Source organism: Arabidopsis lyrata (assembly GCF_000004255.2).
Source record: "Arabidopsis lyrata subsp. lyrata unplaced genomic scaffold ARALYscaffold_327, whole genome shotgun sequence".
Lineage (NCBI taxonomy): Eukaryota > Viridiplantae > Streptophyta > Magnoliopsida > Brassicales > Brassicaceae > Arabidopsis > Arabidopsis lyrata.
The window spans coordinates 983-8231 of NW_003302323.1; the positions used below are offsets into that span (position 1 = coordinate 983).

The 7249-nt window shown below is 37.7% G+C and overlaps 1 pseudogene; it reads left to right on the plus strand.

The window, feature by feature from the left end:
* The first annotated feature begins 3677 nt into the window (after nt 1-3677).
* Nucleotides 3678-5815, plus strand: LOC110225668 (annotated as a pseudogene).
* Nucleotides 5816-7249: the final 1434 nt, after the last annotated feature.

The following is a 7249-nucleotide window of genomic DNA, read 5'->3' on the forward strand; positions in this document are numbered from 1 at the left end:
AATAGTTTGTGTCTTGTGATCAGTTCGTTTTACACCAAAAGAATGATTAATTTGTAATTGGTTATTTACCATCTATATAGTGTATGTCCAAATATAGTAAGTAAATTATTACTTCAACTGTGATTTGTAATTCGTTTTATAACCATAAACCATCTATATATGTCCAAATGTTTTCAAATTTATATAAATTAATAGCTTTCAATATATTGTGATTAACTATAAATAACGACTCAAACTTTTGAAAGCATAAAGGTGGATTGATACCAAAAATAATATCTTTTTTTTTTTTTTTTTTGATAAACCCTATCGGCTGATCCGGTCAGCTCCGGTAGGAACGCACCGAGGTGCTACAGAGTGGACTACTCCCGTTTGGGCCACCACACTGCCTGATCCGAGTTTAGAATGCCTTCCGACTAATGCTAAAGGGTAGTCAGACCGCTTGCATTTCTGACTACCAGATAAACCAATTGGACCTTAGTCCAACTGACAGACTTCCCAAACAAATATGTTTTTTTGTTTTCAGTGAGGATCGAACTCGGGTCTTGGAGTTGCACCCTTCCCCAAACCTTCACCTACCACTAGACCACATTACTTGGCAATATCCCTTATTTTAAAATTAACCGTGCATAGTTTGACATTTCTCACTAGATATAGCACTTAAATTCGCTCCTTTGTTATTCACATCTCCGACATCTAATCAATGTGCTTTTTAGACCAACATAATGCTATAATTATGCCACATTAGTTGAGGAAATCTCCATGGTGGAAACATAAATATATTATTCTATATGTTATTATATTGTCCACATTGTGGCTTACTAGTTACTATAATTTGACCCATTTTGGGTTGAGTTCATTCGCCATAAAGAATCAAACAGTAATTAATGGAATATCTTGAAAATACCAAGAGAAAGTCATATGTGTTAAGATTCGGATTTGACAAAAAAAATTCACAATGAAATTATTGCTTTTGTTACTTATTGACAAATTGACTTTATAATGGCGCATGAATAGACTGGATGGAACAACATGGAGTAATAGATTTGCGTTTCTTTTATTTTTCTTCTTCAAGAGACTCTCACGAGACTCAATTTATCTACCTAATTTTGGATCTCTTTATAACCAGTACTCCATATATTAGGCATAGTCCATCAATCTTCTATATTCAGCCTCCAAACCTTCCGTATTAGTTAATCTCGATGGCTAAATTTTCTTCCATGAGTAGAAGGAAGATGAAACCCCGATAAAGGTAGTGGCACAAAAGTTTTAGAATCCCAAAAAAACTATCTTAAAACACTAATCCTGGAAGAAATGAATAAACGAAACCTCAGACTAGAATTGTTTTTTGTGAGAATGTTTTCTTAGAATTTAGGGTAGTTATATTTTCAATTGTAATATTGCAATTTTAGTAAATAATACAAAAAATTGAATAAACAAAATAGACACTTTTTAAGGGTAATAATAGCTAGAGAAGTCTATCTAAGAGATTTAAAAAACTGTTTTGAGTATAAAAATAAATTAGCATTGTGGTATTATTAGAAAACAAAACTAAACCTTACTAAAAAATACTCCCTCTGTTTTAAAATAATTGTCGTTTAAGGTTTTTTCACGAGTATTAAGAAAACATTCAATTTTTCTGTTTTACACCTAATTAATGTATTATTTTATTTGATATCATCAATAGATAAACTTAAAGAATAGTGATAAAAGTAGAAAATATGTCAAACATCTGCATTGAAAACAGAAAACGACAACTAATTTAAAACAAAATTTAACGACAACTAATTCAAAACGGAGGGAGTAAGAGATTATGAAAAATGTGAGCGTAATGGATTTATAGCTAGAAGTTTATCAACGATTTTTGAATTTTGATTATGTATAAAAAGATGTATTGGCTGTAGAAAATTCCTTGGAAATTAAAATATTAAACTTTTTCTAAGAATAATTCACTAAGTAGTTTTTAGACAAGGATCTTTAGTCCTTACATTCATTTAAGTTTAACAATTTGAATCCATATTGTCCGAGTTGACGCTTTATTGTCTCGATAGAAGCGCATGTTAACACTAGCAACAATGATCCGGTTTTAACGAGATGATATAACAACATCTTATGTGACAAATTAAAATATATATTTTTCAATCTTTTGGATTTGTGTATCACTTAGCGTCAACATTTCATATGAAAGTGTATTTTTTTACATATTGAAAATGCTTAATCATCTTATGTTACTTTTTATCTAATTCTAAAACTCTTACAAAAAGTACTACAACAATAATAAAACTGAAATTAACAAGTTGACAAACAAAAAACAAAATGCAAATAAGAATTGTACAAAAATCCCACACATAAGCACGTGAAAATCAATCACCTAGTAAGAATGGAGTTAAAGAAAGATAGTAATAAAGTTAAAATCATACTTCTTGGTTGTTTTTTTTCTATTGGTGAGGGACCATCATCAAGTTTAATTCTCAGCACCACCAGAGTTAATTGAGGAAGAATTGTGGTTGCCGAAATTGATTGTGGCTCAGGAGTTCTTGATTCAATGGTAGATTTGTGGGTCCGAAGCTAATTTGTGGATGCTTTCAAAGGAGTTTGTAGAGCTGTTTCCCACTTTCAAACTTGAAGACAACCTGATTCTCTGGGATGGAAGTATTGATACGATTCACCAAACTTATGTTAGGAAGAAGACGAAGCCACGTCAGCATGACTTGAGTGAGGTGGCTGTCGACGTGGAAGCAGATGCAGAACAGAGAGAAGCCTCCGAAGGAAACAAAGTGTTTAATAATGAAGAAGCAAGGAAATACTCTGGAGGAAGTGGAGATTTTGCCGTTTGAGAGGATCAGTATAAAAGAACTGTTGGAGAATATTTTCTCTTTTATGTTTTATGTTGTTGTTGATGCCAAGCGATGTTCTTGAAGAGAAATCTATGTTGATTTCTTGTTATCGTTTTGAATGCTCTTGTTAAACGATTATTATCTCTCATTTCAGATTGATTACTGCTTTGGTAATCAATTAGAAATCTAATTGAATGTCATATTTGTTCTTATTTTCTGGGTTTGTGTTCGGAGACTTGAAATCTTAACATTGGGGAGGTGAAAACGGTTCGATCGAAATCTCATGGTTGTACAATACGGAGAGTTATCGCAGTGATGAATTTAAGCGGCATCTGAAAGTTTTACAAGGCAGATTTAAACGATTGTGTACAACAAAGGTTCAACAGGAGGAGAAGTTGGAATCGATGGATAGATTGTTATGGTCGGTGGTTTCTACACTGGAGGCTAACTGGAGCGCTTTGAGATCTGTGCTGGAAAGATGAAGGATCAGCCGGAAATCTCTTGGCAAAGATAAGTCATGGACTCATGCTATATAGAAGAGTACATCATGAAATAGAATATATATATATGGAGGAATAGATCGAAATGCCAATACCAATTAATCATAGTAAAGAGTTTAAATATTCGCAAACAAAAAAAACTATTAGGACATCTTCATAGTGAAGATTCACCACGCGTGACGCCACGCGCGACGAAAAAGCTCTCCCTCCCTCCGTCGCGACAAAACAAACTCCGATTCGAAATCTCCGGCGAACCGCATCCTTTGCGGGATCGTCGTCGTCGACTCTTCATTCCAGACATCAGCGAGTGTTCTATTGGTCGATTTAGCACACAAGAAGCTGGATGAAGTCGGTCTCTGGTTCTCACGGGAAGAAGGAAGCGGGTTCTCCAGGTGACGCGGTCGTCGCCGGCGATCCAGATCCGCGGTGGCCTCTCCTCAATCGTTGGAGCAGGTCCGGTTCTTCGACGATAACTCCATCTCAAGCTCTGGTTTGCCCTATCGCAACTCCATCTTCACCGGCGGCTGTTCCGCGACTAACAACCCCCTTTGTTGGCTCGGAAGAGATGAAGAACCCTGAGTTTGTTCCGAAATCGAAGTCAATAGCTCCTGTTGCGAATGTTTCAGGTTCCTCTCACGGCACTCCCGTTGAAGCTGATGTCGCATTTGGAGCTCCTGGTCCTCGATGGGCGATGCAGAATCGGTGGACCCAGTCTCCTCCATCGCTGCAACCTCCTCAGCAGGCCACAGGTAGTCCGCTGGTTGGTGAACCATCACCGGCGGAGTCAACAAGAACCAATCCCTCGCCTGTTTTGGTTGGTTCTTCTCCACGGAAGATTACTGATTTCTTCTGTTTGAAATCAAAATCTTCAGTAACAGCAGAGTCTCCAATTTCTTCGACAGCTCCGATAAGTCCAATCATAGCCGAGCCACAAACTAGTTTGGGTGTGAAGGCTTCGGAGGAAATACCTTCTGTTTCGGGTCCACCTGTTCAGCCACCTCTTAAAGGAGCTTGGGCAAAGAAGTTGAGAATCACCAATTCTTCGGTTTCTCAACAAGATGGGAGAAGAGCTCCTCTTCCTAAAAACTATCCTCCTGACTCCTCAGAGGAGGATAATTTAAGATTTCCTTGGGCGGCTAAAATGGACCCAGCAGCGAGAAATCTATACAGAGCTACTACACCGAAATACTTGGAAGACGGAACTCCAAAGGTAACGATCCCAAGTCATGTCATGATGCAAGGTCTAGAGAACCAAAAGGAATATGTCATAGGTCAGTTCTATAGATGTAGTCCTCCTCCTGGTGGGTTGGTTCATGCGGTAGTCAATAGAATTTGGGGAAGGAAGTGTAGAATCTTTTCCCGGAAACTAAGTGATTCAAGTTTCCTCTTTCACATCCCGAATGCTTCGACAAGAGCTTGGGTTCTTCAAAGAGGATTATGGCATGTTGATGATTGTCTCATGTTTGTAGCTCCTTGGTCTACTGACTTTTGATATTCCTGCGATATCGACTATTCCTGTCTGGGTTACTCTGAAAAATATCCCTCACAGGTTGTATTCCATTTCTGGAATTAGCCATATTGTGTCGGGTCTGGGGGCTCCTATGGCTACTTACAAACCAAGACTTGATCCTTCTCTCATGGGTGAGGCAAAGATTCTGGTGGAAGTGGAACTGAGTAAAGCATTTCCTCCTAGGATTGCTGTCGCGAATAAAAAGGGTAACATTTTTATGATTAACGTGGAATACTCTTGGATCCAACGAAATGTGGAGATTGTGGACAGTTAGGGCATAAGGCTTCCCGCTGTATGAACCCAGTTATGTCACAGGAAGGTGTTACCAATTCGTGTACCATCATCACTCCGGTAATTGTGGTTTCAGAAGTCATTGCTGATCCAACCATAGACCCTGAAGTTGCGCTAATTCAAGAAGTTGAAATTTGTAACAGCGTGGCAGAGTGCCATACAAGTGTTGAAGCTGAACTTGTTACTGACACTATTTCCATTGCTGAAATACGTATGGATACTGAAGAAGCACAAGATAATGTAAGAGTATTTGAACGTGAGGAATCTATTATGCTTCCTGGAAACAGGTTTAGCCGCTTGGGCTCCTCGTTCTCGGATGGGCATCGAACTCATTCTGATGGAGACTCTAGTGTCTCAGATGATTCAAACAACGAGTTTGATCTGCTGGTTTCTATGACTCCTTCTGGGCAAAGGATACTGCGTGAAAGACCGGTACAACCATCCATCAAAGCAATGGAAGTACAAGCTTCCTCCATTGCTCGCGGAAGAGGTAACCGCGGACGTGGACATCGTGGTCGGAGAGGACGCGGGAACGGTGGTCGTGGCTAGTTGTCCACTTAATATCTTAAAATTCAACCGAAGCGGATGATTCGGTTTTCAACTTTATTTACTTTAAATGATCTTGTATCCTTCAACTTTCTGATTGCCGTTTCGGTAATCTTTAATAAAATAAAATTAAATTTAAAAAAAAAAAAAAAAAAAAAAAAGAAACTATTAGAAATTTGTAGTTGTCCCTTGTCCAATATCAAATCATGATATTGACATTATATATTAACAAAAATTTAAACTATTTGCAAAAAAAAAAAAAAAAAAAACAGTTAGAAATATGTAGCTGTGTCTTGTCCAATATCAAATTAGGATATTGACGTTATATATTAATAAAAGAAAATCAAGACCATAGTTTTTAATAGAATATTTTTTTACCAAATTGAAGCAGATGCAGAAAATGCAAGACCCAACTTCTGTAAGCCCATCACGTTTTCTAGATAAATGCAACGACTCAAGCGATTATACGGAAACTATAGAAATATAAACAAAACATAACAAATATAGGATTCTGTTAAGTTTCAGTTCAATAAGAATCAAAGTTTTTTGTTTATTCTCTTAAACCGTTCGAAACTGGATTCATGTATTAATAGACTAGTGTATTTCACTTAAAACGTTCGAAATTGGATTTGCTAATGTGAAACAATCAACAGAACTTGCACTACAAGAAAACATGGATTTAGCGACTACAAGAAACGTAACTAAAGAGTTGCTAAACACATAATAACCACTAATTAGCGACTAATAAACGTTGTCGCCGAACACTGCGTCGCTAAAATAAATTGTAGCCTAATAGTCGCTAAATAGCGACTATTCTGCGACAACTATTTGAAGTCGCCTGTGCGTCGCGTATGAGTCGCTAAAGTGGCGACGGTTCTGCTACTAACATGTCACTATTTGGCGACTGGTTTGGCGACTAATAGGTGACTGTGGAATCGCCAAAAAGACACTACAAGGCGACTGTTTTATGAATGTTTTAGTGACTGAATGGCTATCGTTTTGCGACTTATTGGAGGTTTATTTTTGGATTTTGCCTGCTTATTTTGATTCCAATTACGTTTGCATTTACTAATTAAAACCAAACATACAAAACATACAAGTTCACAAGACCAAAACATACAAGTTCTTAATAAACATAAAAACATACAAGTTCACAAGACCAAAAGTACAAGTCCAAAATATCAAGTTCACAAGACATAAATACAAACATACTTGTACCATAAGTACAAGACCAAAAGATCAAGTTCAAGTTTTTGAGTTAAGAGGAGAGAACGCTAAGTAGCAGGAGTAGTACCATCAGCATTAGCAGCAGGAGTTGGATTTGGTTGGACCTCTGAATGATCATCCGCAGCAGGAGTTGATTGGGAATTGAGGAAGGCCAGGAAATTAGGGTCAGTTTCACTCAGGTACTTCTTCACCATCGACAAATGCTTGATCTCAGCTGCTTGTGATGCTGCGACCCGCAATGCCTCTGCTTCACGTGCTGCTTGTAGAGCTGCTTGTTCCTCTATCTTGCGGTTAGCATCCTCAAGCTGTGACTGCAGGGTTCTGAAAGAAGAACTGCTTCC